General features: G+C 38.3%; 1 protein-coding gene across 11 annotated transcripts in view; it reads right to left on the reverse strand.

The window, feature by feature from the left end:
• The window catches only part of Sgms1 (sphingomyelin synthase 1), a 295,435-nt gene that overhangs the window by 175,948 nt on the left and 99,068 nt on the right, over positions 1 to 20,419 (reverse strand). For all 11 annotated transcript variants that reach the window (XM_058583226.1, XM_046456771.2, XM_046456765.2 and 8 more), the window contains one exon: positions 4,812 to 4,901. The gene's annotated coding sequence lies outside the window, so the exon portion shown is untranslated. The remainder of the gene's footprint in view (positions 1 to 4,811; positions 4,902 to 20,419) is intronic.

Consider the following 20,419-nt stretch of genomic DNA (forward strand, 5'->3'; position numbering starts at 1 on the left):
GCCCATATAAGCCAAGCTCTTTGGGATCCTCAACAACTTTTAAGAATGTAAAAGTGTCTTAAAAACTAAAATATTTGTGAGTCACTACTGTAGCATATGAACAGATTAAGTCATTATTAGGCAGGAAAAGTAAAACTCAGAAAAACTAAGTGGTTAACCAGAGTCACACATTCAACTTGAAACCCAGTGGTCTGCTACCAATGAACTTAACATGGCTCCCTCTGCAAAATGCTGCCAACCCCTGAACACCATGACTACAGCAGAGGAAAATGGAAATCATTTCACGGGCATTTTTGCACACAACAAATAAAGAGTACAACAATAAGCATTCAGAGATGAATTTGTTGAGCAGGAAGAAGGACAAGTTGGAGAGGAAGGTGTTTAAAATAATCTTAACTTTTCAAGCCCTTATTTAGAAATATACCAATTTATTACCTTGTGAGAGAGATGAGGACAATGTTACAAATGGTGACATGTTCCAGAACCAAGGCAGAGAGATAAGAACCCCATCTCACTCTACAGCAACATGACAAGGACTGAAGCTCTGAGACACAGGAAGCACACACAGCAAAGCACTGCTCTGGGTAGATGACAGGGCCTGGTGGCCAAAGGCAGACTCATGACCACTCATTTTAACAAGGGTATCTGAAAGAATGCATTCCTGGGCTGTCTCTCTGACCAGAATCACAACTTCATGGTAGCAAAGAAATCGCACTCAGGTGAACTCCATTAAAATCAGGCATCTAAAGATCCAAATCACAATCTTCAAAGAGACACATAAAAAAAAAAGAGAGAGAGAGAGAGGAGAATAGAAAGATTCTCAGAGGGCCAGCTCCTGCTCTGCCTAATAAACTGCCTGGCCAAGGCCAAAAGAACCAGAGCAGAGGTGATCAGACTCTCCCCTCCCTATCCAAGCAATGCATACAGGTGAATGATGGCTCCCTGGAGAAGCTGCTCCAGTTCTGTGCCTTGCTTTCCCAGCTCCCTGCTTGGAGCCTCTGGAGTGCTCAGCTAACAACCATTTTGAAAGCAAAACCCAGCAGGAACGCCTGATCTGACAGCCAACAAAAACCCAGGAATAAAAGGACACAGATGCAAGGAACCACCATCAGTAGAATGTGCTCTCTAAAAGAGGAAAAGTCACAGAACTTTCTGGTATTTTATTTTTTTCAATGTGAAAGCCTAGGGCCAATACCAGGCCATCTTCAAAACACCTCTAGTCACAGAGCTCAGCATTTCCTAGAAATGTTTATAGCACTTGCTTTCCTAATATTACACTAGTGTTATAAACTTCATACCTATAACCTACAAAGCATAAAGACTTTGCAAATTAGAGACATGACTAATGTATCTCTTTCATCATGGAATCCACACACACCTGTGTGGTCGCCTTTATGTGATATTCTGCTGCAGAATAAATTTTAAAACTACTAAATCAGCAATCTCACCTGACAATCATTTTGAAATTTTCTTTCATATGCCAGAGCCCAGGGCAATTTAACATTCTATAGACCAAAACTTTCACACTGTGCCTATTAAAGGGATACATAATGTGAAGACATGTTGCTTGGAGATGATGCCTAATTCACAAAAGCAAACTTCTATTTTCTGCATTCCATGTGAAGAAGAAAAGATCCACAGGCAGAGAGTCACAAATGAATCTTTTATATCTAGGATTTTGGAGAGAACAAAAAATGACACTTTGACAGAAAATAGATTGGGAGACATAATAAATTTGTGCTGAATAAGTACTCTGTTATAATGAGTTATTCCAAGTTATTCCAAGAGTGATAATTCCAATTTCCAAGGGAGTAAATATTAAATAGAGTAACTAGAAAAAAAAAACCTGAGCAAAAGTTTAAGGACACAGTGTATGAATACAGATGTTGTTTAGGAAGCTTTCAAAGAGATTGCTATTTCAATATTTTCTTATACTTGGGTGACATAAAGGAAATAATTTATTATTAAAAGTGTAAAATGTTTAAAGTAAACTAACAAAAAGCATGTAGAAAATACTGATTTTTAAAAAATCACTTGGGCACTCCTAATTCAGTAATTATGGTAGATTAGATATTTGCAGGTCTTTCTGCTATCCTATAATTAGATTCTGGATAAATTAATTTTAGAAACTTTTAATGCAATCATTAGTTCCAGGTAAAGAAACAAATCCCACAAGAATATGGCAAGAGCAGTGCACTAAAGCCTGAGCAAAGAGCACTAGGGAGTGAGCACAGAAGCTGCAGCTGCTCTGGAGGCCACTCTGAACACAGCAATGACAGGGACATCTAGATCTCTAGCATTTAGCAAGGTGAGAAAAGTCCAACCTGAAACCAGGATTCCATAGGAAACAAAAGTGGTCCTCAGTCCATAGCATCCTCCTGGTCCTAGTACAAATCAATACATAGCTCAAGTAATAACCTCAAGATTCTCAAAATATTAGCAATTAATCTAAACTCAACATGCACAGTAGAAAAGAAGCACAGACACAGATTTAGATCACCAGGGATTTAGATACCAGTATGATAAAAATTTAGGATATGGGGTTGGGGTTGTGGCTCAGTGGTAGAGCGCTTGCCTAGCATGTGTGAAGCACTAGGTTCGATTCTCAGCACCACATATAAATAAATAAAATAAAGGTCCATTGACAATTTAAAAAATTTAGGATATGATACAATTCCAACTCTATTGTTATTCAAATATATGAAACATGGAATAAAAAAATGGGCCAAGTAAAAAGAGACCACCATCAAAAATAAAGATTTAAAACAGAAATAGAGCCTTTAGAAATGAGAAAACATAATCATTAAAATTTAAAATTTAATGTATGGGCTAAATAGAAAATTCAATACAGTTGAAGAGAGAATTCTAGAACTAGAAGCCAAATCTTAAATATTACCCAGAACAAAGCAGAAATAAAACATCAAATAGAAAGACATGAAGAGTAAAAAGTTCTAACATCCATTTAATCAAAACCAGAAGGAGGAAATTGAGAGAGAATGGAGAAAATAGAAAATACTCAAAGACTAATAGCATGAGAAATTTTCAGAACTGATAAATGATACGAATCTGCAGATACACAAAACAGAGCAAATATAAAGCAGGATGAAAAACAGAAAACTATACATAAACATAATGTAATAAAACCACAAACTACCAAGTCAAATAAACAATATTAGAATAAGATAAATCATCTACTAAAGAATGACAAAAAGACAACTAACAGATGCCTTAAGAGTAAAAATAAAAACCATATTAGCACAATGGAACAGGATGTTCACAATGCCAGGAAGAAGTAACTGTCACCTAAGAACTGTAAGAGTGAAATAAAGACATTACAGAAACCAAAACTGAGAAATATTACCACCAAGAGATTCCCAGGAAAAGAAATTCTGAAAAAGACATATCTAATCAGAATAAGGGTACAGATAGGAAAAGGGAAAAGAAGCAAGAAATGATAAACACATAAACAAATACCAACTTGAAACAATACCACTGTCTAATATGCATGGTGAAACAATAGACCTGAAGTACTGAAGGAGTGAGTCTTTGTTAGTTGTCCTATGAGTTCTGTATTATCCTAGAAAGGAAACAGAATACCACATACTGAGGGACTTCTAAGCTGTCAAATGTGCACACAGTACTTTCAGGATAACCATTAGAAGAACAGAAATAAAATGTATCATTTCAAAGCCAGAAGAGAAAAAAGAAAATTGAATGAGAATGCAAATACACAAATCAACAAAAACCTCAATCCAAAAAAGATTAGCAATAAAAAACAGACCATATGCATGTAATTAAAACAAATTGTTAAACTATATTTCAAAAAAAAAAGCAAAACAAACTGCATTCATTGTACATACAAGAAAAAAATTTATCTACCTTAAAAATCCTGAACTTTGTTCTTCAAAGAATACTTAAGAAAGATGCTCAGTCTATTAATCAAGAAAAGCAAATTAAGAGACAATGATATACTGTCTACACCCACCAGGCTGGCAACAAAAATAACAAATGTTGCAGGGAAGTGGGACATCAGATAAACTGTGATAGAGTCTCTCAAAACCAAACTTTAACAAAAAAAAAATTTAATTAATTTATTACTATTGCATGCAACAAGTAAATCTCACAACACAACTGAATGAAAAATGCAAGTTGCACAACATATATGCAAAAGACCAGTCTCACATTAAAAAAAAATATATAAGAAATAGATTGTCTGGAGATACACACACACACACAGAGTAATCATGCTAGTATGGAAATCGGCGATGACACTATAAACACTACTTAGTTCAGCTGGCTCTTACATTCTAGGTCAAGCTCTTAGTATCTAATTCCATTTGGCACCCTGAGCAGCACCAGACTAGAATGGCCTTAGACTGCTCAGGTGCAAAGAAGGCAGCAGACTTGGTAAGTGCAAGCTTCCAGGTAAAACCTCAATCAAAAGCAATTCCATATAAAGGAACAGGACTGGCCCCAAATGATTAAAGGAACAGAACAGGCCTTTTTGTAACCTTTCCGTGGGGACTAAAACAGTCTCCTCTGCCCTTTGTTTATGTGTTCCTCCCACTCTAGCCTGCATTTCTCGTGTCCTCCAATGGGAGAGCTAGCTTCTGTAATTCTTTTCCCTACCTTCCCACAAATACTGCCATTCCCTAGCGGACTCTGCCCTAGGGCACCACAAAGGTCTAGAAGTTCCCTCTGTCCCTTCAGAGCCTTACATACAATCTCAGGAAAAAAAAAAAAAAAGAGAGAGAAGGGATTACAGACCCATGAGTATTTCTAGAATGAGTGAAATGCAGAATATAACTTACCTGCATCTCTTTCATACATCCTCTGGTAGCTCCAACTTCACTGTTCTTGATACTCAAAATCCACAACCTCCTCAGGCACTGAAGCTTTGCCTGGAAAAATAAAGGCAGGAAATGAGAAAGGAGGCAACCAACAGGAACCAAAGTATCCATGGGGAAAAGAAACTCATTTAATCAACCAAGTAAAAACTTGACCTTTAAGAAGAGAGAGGTCCACCCAAATTAAGGAAAATCTCTAGCTTAGTCTAAGACATTTTCCATCTTTAACCAAAAATATTCACAGTAAATTAATATTTATAGAAGTCATGATTATTTACAAAGGGCCTTCACGTGCATTTTCTTATTGGAGGCTGAAGATCTTGAGAATACACAAGTATTATCTTCAAATGCAGAAGCTAAAGTTCCCAAAGGTCAAGGAACTGTCCCCTCACTACTCAGCTAATAAGTTAACAAAGAGGAAATCTTAGCTCAGCTCCATGATTCATCCTTCCCAAACTCTCCCACTACATGAATGGCATGATGGTTTCAACCTTCTTGCACTAGATATGCTTTCTTAGCCAACAGATACAGAAATGGTTTTGCTTGATAAGTGACAGAGACACTATCATAAAACTATTTATTTGCCATAGGCAAGGTCTTATGACCACACAAGAAAAGTCACACTGAGGTAGTAAAGCAACCCTTGTATCATTTCTACATACCTTCTTTTTTCCTCTTTAAGTCAGTTACATTTTTTAATTTGGAAATAATTTTAAGCTCAGAAAAATTGTAAAATAATAATAGGACAAAGAATATCCATGTACTCTTTATCTGGATTCACCTACGAATCATTGAACCATTTACTTAATCATTCGCTTCTCTCTCCACATCCATGTGAGTTTCTCCCCTGAGCCATATGACCATAAGTTTCAAACTTCATGGCCCTTTACCTCTACATACTTCAGAAATTATTTCCTAAGAACAATTATACTCTTACATAACCACAAGGTAGTGATCAACCTTGGTAAACTTGATATTGGTTAATATTTTAATCTACTGTCATGTTCAATTAACCTAAGAATGACCTTTATAATATTTACTTCCCTCCAATCCAGGACCTAGTCCAGAGTCAGATATTGCACTAATTGCCATTCTTCTTTATCTTCCTTAAGTCTATAACACACAATGTTCCTGTGTCTTTTATAACATTGACACTTTAGAAGAATATAGCCTCTCTGCCTTTTATATTAATAGAACATTTCCATTTTGACTTGTCTGACGTTTCCTCAGGTGATTCCTGATGATTCAGTTCAGGTTATACTTTCTCAGCCAGAAAAACTAAAGAAGTGATATAATTCTCTGAATATCTCATCTGAATACAAAAAAAAAAAAAAGTCTACTTTGATCCCAAAGTATAGTCCAATTTCTCCAATTAAAACTTGTGGGAGATCAACCTTACACGTGACTGAGTCACACTCCCCAGCTGGGTGCTGAGGCGCTCAGTCACAGAAATGTGGCAGAGCTTTCCACACCCTTCTTGGGTTCGAGGGTCAGTGTCTCATGCATGGGTGTGTCTTGCTACAGCCCCATGGGTGAAGCTATGCTCACCTGTGCCGCAGTCTGGCTGGGCACACAATCATGAGCCACCACACAGCTTGTAGATTCAAACAGCAACTCTTTATTCCCGAACTCACACCAGCCGTCTACAACCACGTTCTGGGGAAATCCACGTTCTCTGCCCAAATCCACGTTCTCTGCCCAAATCCACGTTCTCTGCCCAAATTCACCTCCACTGGGCTTCTATCTCCAAAATATACTGTCTGAATCCCGTGAGAACTCAAGGGGAACTCAGGCAGCAGGATACGCCCTATTCCCAGCAGGAATAATCTTAAACCTTAAACCTGGAACCTAAACCGGGAACGCCCTAAACACGATTATCTTAAAACCGGGAACACCCTAATCTGCCTTGGTCCTTGAGCAAGGTCACTTACATTCAATGTCACTGCAACATGGGGTACACTGGCAAGGAAATTGTCATACCTACTTGGCTAATGGCTCCCAGCATCTCCCCCCTTCTGATTAATTAAACAACAAGCAATGTGGCTTAAGGACCGTGCCTGGTAGGTTGTCCAATTCAACATATGGTTCTTACCCGTCATCGGAAAACTGACCTTTAGGCATCAGCCTCCTGTCTTAGGTTGATACCACTGCAATTGAATCATACCCGTCACTGACTACCGGTCCAGCATACAGCCATACTTGTGGATAGGTCTATGCACCAGTGGGGGGGTGAGGTTCTTTGCCTCACCTCTGTTGGCCCCCAAATTTGGCCTTGGTGCCAGTGGGGGAGTGAGGTTAATGTGGCTTATGGACCGTGCCTGGTAGGTTGTCCAATTCAACATATGGTTCTTACCCGTCATCGGAAAACTGACCTTTAGGCGTCAGCCTCCTGTCTTAGGTTGATACCACTGCAATTGGATCATACCCGTCACTGACTACCGGTCCAGCATAAGCGATTGGCCCCCAAATTTTAGACCATCACTAGCAGAAGGGAGGAGGATACAGAAATGCCACGACACCAAGCCAATTGACTGCTCCTTGGGAAAAATTGCATCACTGGTGACACCATCAGCAAAGATATGCCAGCACTACCACAATTAACATGGGGTGCGCTGGCAAGGAAATAAAAATTGCATCACTGGTTAATCACTGTCGCAGATGTAAGAATGGCCAAGCTGGAGTTCTGGATATCAGCTGTTATGGATTTGAGTCAAATCATCTTCTTTTCGATCTGTAGAAATTGTTTTAGTTAATCTCTCTGGAATCCAAATGGGCTGCTGTTCTCCCTGTGGAAAAACACAAACAGACCCCCGACTCCACATAATCACTGGGTCAGGACCTTTCCATTGTCCTGTTAGAATATCTTTCCAAAGTACTTTAGGCTTATATACATTTTTTGGATACATATGCCTTTCCGCAGCACTAAGTCCTGATGAATCCAAATTTAAAAAGTTTAGAGTAAAAAGCGTTATTTTAAGTTTATCTTTGGGGGATATATACCCCCTTCCAATTCCCTCTTTTTGCTTTAATAAGTATATGTCTGTATCTAATAGTTGTCTTAGCTTTTTGCATTTTCTATCTGTGTAATACCTTACTTGACATTTTCAACCATTTTCTATCTTATTTCTATCTTCTAGTTTTTTTTTTTTTTCCTAAGGTTTGTATTTTTACCCTTAGTTGCTTATTTTCCTCCTAGTTTTTTTTTTTTTCTTCCTATTTTGTGGGTTTAAAATTCTTGTCTTCCTACATTTTTTATCTTTCTACATCTTCTTTATCTTTATTCTTTTTAACTTTCTATACTTCTGTCTTTAAAGTTTTTCACTTTTTGATCTTCTTTATCTAAGTATCTTTTATCCTAATATCTTCCCATTTTTTTTTAAGTAATGCCTTTAAGATTAACTAGGCTTCGAATGATGCAATAAAGCAATCTTTTTTCCGCCATGAAGGTATCTCGACCACCTTCAATTTAACCTTTTAATTATCATCTATACTGTACTTTTAAATGTACTTTTTCACCACCTACAACTTCACTTTTAAATGAGGCTTAGATTCTGTTTAAATCACTTCAATGTTAGTTTACATGGCTGCCCTTCAACCAAAGGCTTTTTTTTTTTTTTAACTCCATTGAGAAGCTTTGTCTCAATCTGCCATGTACAAATACCTTTTTTTTATTTCTTCTTTTCTCAAGCTTTTAAAGTAAGTCTAGTTTCCTCAAAATTTTTTTAAATGGCATTTTACAACTTTTTACTTTACCACACAGAGATTATCTCATCTAGAAACATTTCTTTCTCCTTTAACCTTTTATATTAAAATATATTTCCACATCTTGAATCTTTTTCTATCTCTTTTTTAACTGTTAACCCTATTTATAAATTCACATTTTGAAACAACTCTTATAAAATTTCTGATTTAGACAAATTACTCCACTTTAATAAGATGAAAGACTTTCATGTTTTTTATAATACTATAATACTATAATTGAAACCCAACTGAAAATTTTTCTACTCTTTGTATATAAATTACACATGATAGAATCTTAACACTTAGTAACCTTGTTTTAGCAAAGACACAGACACAAAGCAATATTAAACATTTTTCCATTTACCAATTTATGAAAACACACATAATGTTTAAATATATTACCTTATGGAACTTAATAAGTAAAGAGTACTTGATTTCATATTTAGTGGTTGATATTTTAACACTTTAGCTTTGTAAATTAATTAGATGTCTGTAAAAACCAAGATCTTAGACAAGTGTAGTAAACAGAACTAGCCATCTCTTTCTTGAAGAAAAATCCTTCTACAGGATACCATGGTGGTCCCATTGATATACTTAATAACTCGTCTTTAAAAAGCCATGGGCTACATTTTTGTATTGTATCAACATATGCCTTAACTGTTCTTGGTCTTACTGGGGTGCCTCCTTCCTCTAACAATTTCTCTTCCTCGGAGGCGAATAACTTCAAACCTTGAGTCAACCATTTTCCCCAGTTTGCCTGAGAAAGTTCTAGGAACAGGCAACTTGAAATAAAAACAAAATAAATCAAAACAATAACACGTTGTTTTTTGAAATGTTCACCCATTCTTTCTCTCTTCCTCAAGGGTGAGAAATTTCACTTACCTCTAAGATTCAGAAGTTCCCCATACGGGCCACCAAATGCCGCAGTCTGGCTGGGCACACAATCATGAGCCACCACACAGCTTGTAGATTCAAACAGCAACTCTTTATTCCCGAACTCACACCAGCCGTCTACAACCACGTTCTGGGGAAATCCACGTTCTCTGCCCAAATCCACGTTCTCTGCCCAAATCCACCTTCTCTCCCAAATTCCTCCTCCACTGGGCTTCTATCTCCAAAATATACTGTCTGAATCCCGTGAGAACTCAAGGGGAACTCAGGCAGCAGGATACGCCCTATTCCCAGCAGGAATAATCTTAAACCTTAAACCTGGAACCTAAACTGGGAACGCCCTAAACAAGATTATCTTAAAACCGGGAACACCCTAATCTGCCTTGGTCCTTGAGCAAGGTTAAGTACATTCAATGTCACTGCAACATGGGGTACGCTGGCAAGGAAATTGTCATACTTACTTGGCTAATGGCTCCCAGCATCTTCCTTTGTAATATAACCCCTTGCCCTGTTTAGGATAGAATCTTCCATGGAAGTGCCTTGTGTGTGTCCCCTTCTCTTACTGTGTCCTTGGGTGTAGCCTACCCAGGTGTCAGTCAACCTGCTGACAGTGGACATCATGAACATAGACTCAGCCCCCTGAAACCTGACCCCTTGCCTCATTTGAATAGCTTCTCCTCAATAAAGGGGGTCAGCTTGTGTGCAAACTCGCTCTCTCTCTCTCTCTCTCTCTCTCTCTCTCTTCCTGCAGACGCTTAAGGTCAGAGGAGCCGTCACAGCGACCCCAAAGAAAAAGGTATTTGTGTCTCTTGTGTGGTTATTTCATGCAGCCCAGTCAGCTCAGTTCAACTGGAGTGACCTCTGAGCCTCTTAGTCGTGAGAACAGAAACCCGGCAAAAAATTACTACATGTTCTCTTGCAACTAATAAGTAATCTGTGGGGAAACACTTCAATATCATGCAAATATCTTGTCCCAAATCAAAATCTCCCTAGATTAGCATCCATTGGTGATGTTTGCCTGACTTAAACTTTATAGTGTGATGGCTCCAATAGACTAACACCAATATCCCTAATGTCCTTAGTTATTTGGGAACTCAAACTGTCTCAGATTTAGCCAGTGGGAGCCCCTGCAAGCTGGCTTCTGTATTTTTGTGAGATGTTCCATTTTTTTTCCTCTTACTCTTAAATTTCCTTACTGTCTCACATTTAAAAATAAAAGTTTTGCATTCACCTTTTACCTATCCTGTCTCTGCCCTGCATGCAGTCACTTCTCCAAAAGCCCTGGGAACTTTCAGGGAAGAATTGTGCAAGAGACCAAGATCCGCTTTAACACTGTCCTACAGTCACTATTTCTACTGATTACATTTTGAATATGAATCATGTTTCTCTGCTTCTTTTCAATTTTAAGGTAGTCAATTAAGAGGGTTTCCATTTGACTCTGGCAGCAGTTCAATTATTGGTGGATCCTCTGGATGCTGTCAGGCTTGGTTCTCTTCTTGGTTAGATGGATCTGTTTCAGGGACGTCCTTGGTCCTCGCATACGGCCTTCCTCTAAGGTATAGTCCTTACTCCTAGGTTGTGGACTTTCTGATGTCTCAACAGAATGGGTAAGGTGCTCAGAAAGACCTCTCCACATTGGGTGAACCAAAACGTCAATCTCTCCCAGTTAACACAAGACCTCTTGCATCACCCATCTGTTCTCTACCTTGTACCAGCTGCTCTGTGCCAGGCACCACTCTGTGTAGGTCTCACCCCTCAGGTACTCCCTTCTCTCCACTACCCCGCTATACAAATTCCAGCCTCAACAGCACAGCTGAACTCCGAGATCCACCTTCTCAATTCCAGGAGACCACATGTTCTGCTAGGGCTCACCTCCCTGTATCTTGGCAGGGAACATGCACAAGTAGAAACCCTAGGCAGGCTTGAGTCCCCGTCATGGGGTTCTCTTCTTTCAAGGATTATAGTCCTGGCTGCCTGTTGTCCACTGCCAGTGGCCTCCTAGATGGATGGCCTGCCTTTGAGGTGTTTAGGGCAGGAAGGCAGGACCAACACCAGTTACCTTCTTTCTTCTCTTCAAGTCTTCAACATCAAGGCTATATTTGGGAAGGGTGAAGAATCAAACCCTTTCAGCATATAATAAATGATCTCTGCTTAAGCATTTCAGAGAAACTCACTTTCTAACAATCTGTTCTTAGAAACATACAAGCTTCCTTTTACTACAGCACTGCAACATCAAAAACTCTCTCTAGCAGTGAGGCAGTGCCAGACAAGGTGACCAGGAAATGTCTCTTCCTTCCAGAAAGCCAACACTCACTTCGGACAGTTGGCTATCACCAGGACATGCATTTACACTTCCAAACAGCACAGCAAGTTCATTACTCTTCTTCATTTTTCTTTTTTATATGCATGTATTCAAGATGAGGAGAAGACTCCTTTTCATTTATATTGTTTTCCATTTCTATTGCTAACCACCATTGAGAAAAATGATCAGAAAACAATAGTCAAAAAGAAAACGTTCAATTCCAGACACAAAGTTAATCAAAAGAAAACTGCCCAAAAAGAATCATAGTTGTATCATATGCTATGAGAAAATAAGACTTTCAATCACAGGGTGCTGGAGAACAGGTCTTTGCCTGCACAGGCCAGGAGATCTGCACCATGGCGGGCACACAGGTTCCCACAGGGAACACTTCTTCAGCAGATTTTTCTCCATATTAGAAATTTACACAGCAGGCTATCTAATTCACCTTCTCAAAAGGAGTCACTGCATAACAGACCTTTCTTTAGTTTTATTTCATGTGCCCTTGAACTTAAAAGAAAGCATCCAATAGAAACACAGTGCTGGCCTGTCCTTTTGCCCTCCTCTGTCCGTCCTAACATTCTCTGGGAACTCTTGGGACATGGACTCATAGGTGTCCATGTCTCTTGTGGACCCTGTAGAATTCATTTCCACAAGTCAGTATGTGTCCAGTGCCATAATTTCTGATTCTTCTGTGGGTCGCCATTTCCCCAGAATTCAATGGGAGTCCCTGAGCTTGATAAAACAAGACTTCTCTGATCTGTGCCCCACCCCCTCTTCCATCTTGTCTCCCCATACTTCATGCCCTATGACTTGTGATAGGCTACAGCCTTCCTCATGAAGCAACCTCTTCCCTTTTTCCTCTTAGCTAACTCCTGGCCTGGTAACCACTTGGGAGTTTTTTGTGATCTGAGCAGTTAGTCATGACCTTAACATTCTCATAGCCTGTGCTCACCTTTATTATAACTAACTGTACTGAGGACTTGCAGTGTGCTAAGCATGAATTATCTCATTTAGTCTCCCATGAACTCTGTAAAGTAGGTGCCATCATTCCACTTTTCAGATAAGCTCAGGCAGGAAGTTTCCCAATGTCACACATCTGGGAAGTGGTACAGCCACAGAGCTGATAGGTTTTTGATGATCAACAGCATGAAATATATTTAGATGAAAAATAACAGCGAAATGGAGGAGTCAGGAAAAAGACTCAGAACTTCAGTGATAACCCCATGACAACACTAAAGGGTAAAAATAAAATATTGCTCTCCAGAATCCTTTAGAAACAGATACCAAGAAGATACCTGTAAACTAACATCAACTATAATGCTCATAATAAAGTATCAGCAAATTCTAAGAATCCACTAATATACACATGGTTCAAACAAACAAACAAAAAAAGTGTTTAGAAATAGGGAAGGATATTCTTATTAGAACATGTGAGCATGCACATACACCAATGTACCAAAGATGAAGAAGAGTTCTTAGAGGAAAGAAACTGAAAAACGTATGTAACTAAATCAATTCCATTCTCAAAAAGTTCTTATATGACACATAAGGGTAGCATGTCAACTCCTATACAAATTGGAAGTGTTAGTGAACAAGCAAAATCCTGTTGCAGCCCTTCAGAGCCCTGTATGTGACTAGATTAGAAGAAAGCCCATTCCTGTCTCCAAACTGTGGAACTTAGGAGCTAAAGAAGGGGGTGTACAGGAATGGCAATGGCCAGGTCCCTCCCAAACATCACCCTGATTAGTCTCATGAAGAATAAGATAGAGAGGATGATTTTCCTCAAATGGGCATCCTCACAAGGATTACTTTTCTTCATGTTGCAGAACCTGACCATGAAGGAGGACAGACAGTCTCATTCCATAATAAGTTCCAATCAGGGTCAAAGACATCAATGCTGGGCTCTATGCTTCTGGAGAAAACCAGGGAAAAAATAGAAAAGCATCAAAAGTAGTAAATGCAAAGATCATTGATATCTAACCCTAGATATGAAATTCACAAGAGAAGTTTAACCTGGGGGTGGGGGGACAAGGAAAACACTATCATTTAATATCATTTAAAGCACTGCTCTGCTCCTCTTTTAGCAATGGATAGCATTTTTCTACTTACGTCAAAGGTAGAACAAAAGGGAAAAAAAAGTTTTAACCTCATGCATGAGGATTTTAGCTCCAATGTAAAGACTGTCCCAAAGCAAGAATTTTTAAATAAGGAATGTGTTGTTTGTATATCCATGCCAAGATTGCTATATTAATTACTAATTGCAAAACTCCCATATCAATATTCAAATCAGCACGTGATTCTGCCCCACAGGAGTTAACAGAAATAACAGATAATACTACCAATTATTGAGAGCTTTACCATGGCCACTAGAAAGAGACCTGAGAGGAAGCCCAGTTCTGCAAGTGCTATGGTATAAAATTCATTAACCATGAAACAGGAAAAAAATCTGCCTTTTGAGATTTAGTAAGCTACACACAAAATATTTAGTCTGTGCCTATCATATAGTAAGTACTTAAAAAAAATATTAGCCCTTATTATTGACAAATAATTTTAGCATTGCTTGGTCAGCTTCTTCCAGTTATTCAATCCCTGATCCAATTAAAATTGAGAGAATCGAGGTCACTGAAACCAATGTGACTGCACAATGAAAATGAACTGGCCACGTGTTCAACTGTGCAACTTGTCTATACTCATCCACTCCCTCATCAAACTTTCACAAAGGACCCATCACCTGTAGAGCACTAGGGTAGGGAAAGTGAAGACAGAAGTGGCACAGCCCATGCCTATGCTCAAAGAACAAAATAGTTTTTATTAACCATAAACATTATTCCAGCTTGTAACTGGCAGTGCTGGGATTCAACTCAGGGCTGTCTGGTTCCAGAGTCAGAGATCTTAGCCCCTTGACACAGTGTCTCTCCCCAGACTTGCCTACTAAAAACTTCTGTGAGGCCACACTACAGTAAGGGCCAGTCCAGCAGGTACATAAATAAAGGGCAGTGCTCCTGGGGGATCCATGCTAGTTTGACACATAACAGGAAAAGCACAAGTCCTTGAACTGCAATGTGTGATTAAGACATCACAGCAACCCAGATTGAAACTCATCCAAAATACACTTGTGTCTGTCACTCTGAAGGGCCATCTTCTGGGTTACTTAACACATGCTGAGAGGGGAAAAGGTGGACTAAGAAGCTGGTCTTGGAGTCAGATGTGCCTGGGTTACAGTTGCAGGTTCTCCAATGACAGGCAGCTGTATGGCCTTGAGCAAGACTTGACCTTTCTCTATGCTTCAGGATCCTCACTAGAGTTTTAACTTACACGCTGTGCTTATGTATAGTACCTGACACTAGGCATTACATGATTAAAATAAAAATAATAAGCAAATAGCTGCTACTACTATTTTGCTTCAAAACTTATCCTAAGTCATATGGGAAAACAGCAAGTAGAGAGCATTAGTCTATGAACCAAGAGAGAGATAATCTGTAGCATTTGAAATATAACATGGATTCACTGAAATTTCAACATGGACTATTATAACTCAAAAAGTATGATAAACCTGTCTTTCAAGATGCTAGAGAATAAGAAGTCCTTCATTTCAAGAGATAAGAGCAGCCATATATGGAGGGCCTCTGTCCTTAGTCCTGTAATAGGCACTTAACAGATGTTACTCACTCTTCAAAACCACTCAGGGGATCATCAAGTGATCCTGATTTTTCAGATGAGGATTCTGAGCCTCTCAAGGTGTAAGAAACCAGCTCCAGGTCACGCTACCAACAAACATCAGAGATTGCTACTTAAAACTGAAAGTCTCATACATGAGGTCACCAGGGACATGATCACAGGGGCAGACACAGCCATTCCACAGGCATTTTTTTGGCACCAATCAGAATTTCACTGGACAACATTTGACATAATCCACCTCTACATTCCCATGAAGTATACTATGCTTTGAAGTCCAAATCACTGAGAGGTCTTAATATGTCACCAAAGTGATATTCAACTGTAGACCTCATTCTACCATCATTTGATCATAATGTTCTGCAGAGCATCCTTAACACAAGCGGCCAAATTAATGACTCCCATCCTTGTTAGCTATGGTTTTCTAAGTGCCACCCAGTCCTCAAGAAAAAAGAAGGCAGCTGGAAGGTTCACTGTGCAAATTATAGGACTTGTGTCTACTTCTAGGACTTCCAGGATATAAATGCCATGACTGAGGGAAGAGTCCGTGTTTTGGTCACCACTGTGTCCTTGGCACAATACACTGCCAGGAATACTGTAGGCCTTCAATGAATGTGGGTGGATGCACATGCCTAGCCACAGTGCCAAGAGGCAGAGAGAAAGGGCTCCCGAGCAAGTGTTACTGGTCCCATTCAGAGAAGCCTCAGCCCCTAACTGCTCTTTGAAATTTAACAGTCATAGAAACACAGGAGGTTAGATTTTCTGAATTATGATTATTCTGTAGAATGTGCACATATTACATTCTGGGGTAAAATGTAATTTTTACCAGTCCTCTTCGACAAAATATTTGCCAATATTTTAAAATACATACTGTCCTTAAAAATTCCTTCTAATCTATTCCAGAAACAGGAATCATACATGTAAAAATATTACTACCAGCGTTGTTCTTGATACAGCAGGCCCAAGAAGAACAAAGCTGGGCCCACTACACTTTAATAGAGAGACCATAAACAAATAATTACAATACCTTACAATTAGTGTTCTGGGCAAAGCAGAACCAAGTGGGGGAGAGCACACTGCAGAGAATGACTAATCCTGCTCACATTTCAACTCTGCTTAGTGAGAAAGGAGTTTTCTTGTCCTTTGCAATTTCCTTGTCTAATCCTTATTTTCTTTAAAACAAAAAAGCATCACAGTTTATCTCTAAACTAAATATTCATGTTCCTTCATCATCATCACAAATTGTATGCTGCCTTAACAAAAAGTTTCTAAATCAATGATAATCCATGCTATAACACATAACTTGAATATTTAGCTAAGATTTATCAGAATTTCTTGACCCTATTATTTCCTCCAAAATCCCTGGCCTTCTAACAGCAAGTTGAAAACTGTGTGTGATGTTCTACCCCAAAATCCTAAAGATACAGCCAAATGGTTGGTTTATCTAAAATCATGATACCATTAAAGAGTTCATGTTATCATACTATTTTAAAAGAGTTTATTATAGTTAGCTTTTTCACTGCTGTGACCAAAAAACTTGATAAGAACAATTTTAGCCAAGTGAAAGTTTATTTGGCACTCGGGTTTCAGAAGTCTCAGTCCATAGATGGCCAACTCCATCTGAGCCCAAGGTAAGGCAGAGCATCATAGCAGAGGAAAGCAGCTCAGGACACGGCAATCAGGAAGCAGAGAAACTCTATTCACCAGGAACAAAATATATACCCCAAAGGCTCGCCCCTCAATGACCCATCTCCTCCAGCCACATCCTACCCACCTACAGTTACCACCCAGTTAATCCGTCCAAGCAGATTAATGTACTGATTAGGTTAAGGCTTTCATAACCCAATCATTTCACATCTAAACTTCTTTGTATTGATACAGTCTCACACATGAGCTTTTGGGAGACACCTCAAATCTAAACCATGATGTAGATGAATAATAATTTTCATTTCCAAGGAAGATTTAAGACAACATGCAAAATAGAATACATATATACTTGGAACAGTCAAAATAAACTAATCACAAAGTGAAGAAAAAAAACTAATTTTCCAACCACGAGAGAATACTGTTGGTATGACTTTAACATTACTACTAAATTTCTGATTAGGACAGAGAGGGAAATGGGGCAGGCCACATAATTCTGATCAAAGACAGAATATAAAAGGGCTTAAGTAGTAAGAAATTTTAAAAAGGAAATCCTTTCTATATGCAATAGTTTCTAAAATACATGCGAAACCAATTGTCATATAGTTCTTCATACTTTTACTAAAAGGCTATGGACATAATACTAAGCCCACCTCTGGGAAAGGAATACTAGAAGGATGGTGAAAACATCACCTCACTTGGCGAGGAGCAGGCACTATTTATAAATCAACTATAGATTGAGCTTTCACCCACCCATCCAGCAAGGTAAGAGCTACCCTAAAATGTGCTCATGGGTTCATTTCATATTTTTAAAGGAACACACAGAGACTACCTTTTTGTATCTCTTTCTCTTTGCTCAATTTTTAATTTTTCTTAATAGTTATTCTTTTGTTTGGGGAAAAGCCATATTTTGTATATTTGTTTTTCATTCTAAATTCCCTTATCCTTGTATTTCAAGTGGATCCTATTCATTTCAAGGTGACTTAGAGCTTACTGCTCAAAACAAAAAAACAGGGCTGGGGATGTGGTTCAAGCAATAGTGCGCTCGCCTGGCATGCGTGCAGCCCGGGTTCGATCCTCAGCACCACATACAAACAAAGATGTTGTGTCCACCGAAAAATAAATAAATAAATATTTTAAAAAAAAAAAAACAGTGCCAACTATAGACTAACATCCCCAAGTGGGGGTACTCCATAGGTCTGTTATTATGATTAATGCTGACCCACTCTAAGAGCCAGCCACTCACTAATGTGACAAATGTCATTCAAATTAGGGCTTGCCTAATTCCCAAGCTCTCGACCTGCACTACAAAGAGGCTACTGGGATTACCCTTCCTACCCAATGATCTTCCTTCTTTCTCAAGTCTCTGGCTGCCAAGACCTTCCATAGTTACCTACTACTTAAAGGTATATTTTGGGGTTCTCTTACCTATAATAACTTCATCATCTCCAACTATTGAGTTCTTGGGATATTCCAGATAGGTTAATCTTAACAAGAGCATGATAATAAGGTTGTGTTCTCCTCCTCTCACAAATAAAGACAGTGAAGTTCAGTAACCACTTTCCAAGTGAAAAAGGTAGGAATGTAACCCAAATTCTCAGAAAAAAATTGGGCTTAGGACTAAATTAATAACTTCATATATACAGTTAAACCTTGCACCAACGCAAAATTATTTTTTAAAGCTGTAAAAATGCCAAAGGACTTTTATTTTGGTTTTGGTTTTTGAGTCTACAGTCTTCCCCAAATTTAAGGCTTGGAAGAAGTCTTTCTGTGTTTGCCCCTAGGTAAGGCAGTCCACTTAGTTCTACTACTACATGGATCTGGTCTGCACTTCCTGGACTCATTATGACAGTAGGGTATACCATGACTGATTTCTTGAATGTGTGAGTCACTGATTATTTTGGGGTTTAAGCACTGAGTGTGGTTGGTTACTAGGCACCAAGCACTGAATTGGGTAGTGAGAATACATGTGGTGAACGGCTGAAACTCCACATCCGGGGCAATACATAACCCACCCACAAGTAAAAGGAGGGAACTCAGAAAGCCAAAAGATGAGACTCTGATCTTCATGAAAGGAGATACTAAGCTGATGCATAGGGGAAAAAGGATATTTGTACATACTCTTCTAGTTTGAGAGGACTCCCTCCATATGAGTTTCCTTTCTTTTAAAATGTTTTTTTAGTTATTGATGGAACATTATTTTAATTATTTATATGCAGTGCTGAGAATCCAACCCAGTGTCTCACACATCCTAGGCAAGCGCTCTACCACTGAGCTACACCCCCAGCCCATATAAGTTCTCTAAAAACAGAAACACTATAAAGGAGGTCTTAGACATAGATGGTTTATCCAAGAAATTCCTTCATTTGTATCTACTTTTTTAAAAACTGTGATAGAACTAATACAAGTCAGGATTAGTTTTTTCCCCTTAATTCAAATTTTTTTGTGCAGTGGGTATAGCTCAGTAGTAGATTATTTACCTAGCATATCTGAGGTCCTGTGCATATATTTCATCACACACACACACACACACACACACACACGAAGTTTTTTTTTTCTTTTTTTTACTGTAATAAAAAACAGTGCTTCCTTTGCTTTGGTTTTCAGCCAGTACTGGAAGGTACTTGTGAATATCATGAATATTAGTCAGTTGAGAAGCACAGTTTTTCAAAACTCTCTGAAAGGTCAGTAAACAAATGTTTATTAATTTTATCAGTTTTAACATACAAATTTTAAAATTAAAAAATAGAAATCCTCAGACATTGTTCTTATTTGAATCAATTGTTAACATAATATTTTGTGCTCTCTTCATAACCTTTTTAAAGTTTATTATTTATAAATGTATACACACATTTCCACTATTTTAATTATGTATAGAGAATAATAAATATTAATTCATTATTATGAAAGAATATAAATCTAAAGAAAATATGAAGCTTGAATAGAGAAAAGATCACATATATGACATATAAAACATATACGCATATATGTACATATGTATAAATTAAATAAAAAATAGAAATGGCTAACACATGCCTGAATATGATATCCTATGCACATGGTAAAAACAACATAGAGGGGCTGGGGGTATAGCTCAAGGGTCAAGTGCTTGCATAGCAAGTGTGAGGCCCTGGATTCACTCTCTCAAACATACATACACACAAAAGAAAAAAAATTAAAAGGAGAGTTATATGTATTAAAGACTTCTGTGATAAATTAAAAAAAATTTAAACCACAAGTTTGGTTTATGCATACATTTGTATATATGTGCATATATTAAGTGTATTTTTTAAACCCCATAAGTCTATGTATATATCGC

This window comes from Marmota monax, unplaced genomic scaffold (genome assembly GCF_021218885.2).
Source record: "Marmota monax isolate L192 unplaced genomic scaffold, Marmota_monax_Labrador192_F-V1.1 WCK01_AAM20220418_F8-fsc00166, whole genome shotgun sequence".
NCBI classification, from domain to species: domain Eukaryota; kingdom Metazoa; phylum Chordata; class Mammalia; order Rodentia; family Sciuridae; genus Marmota; species Marmota monax.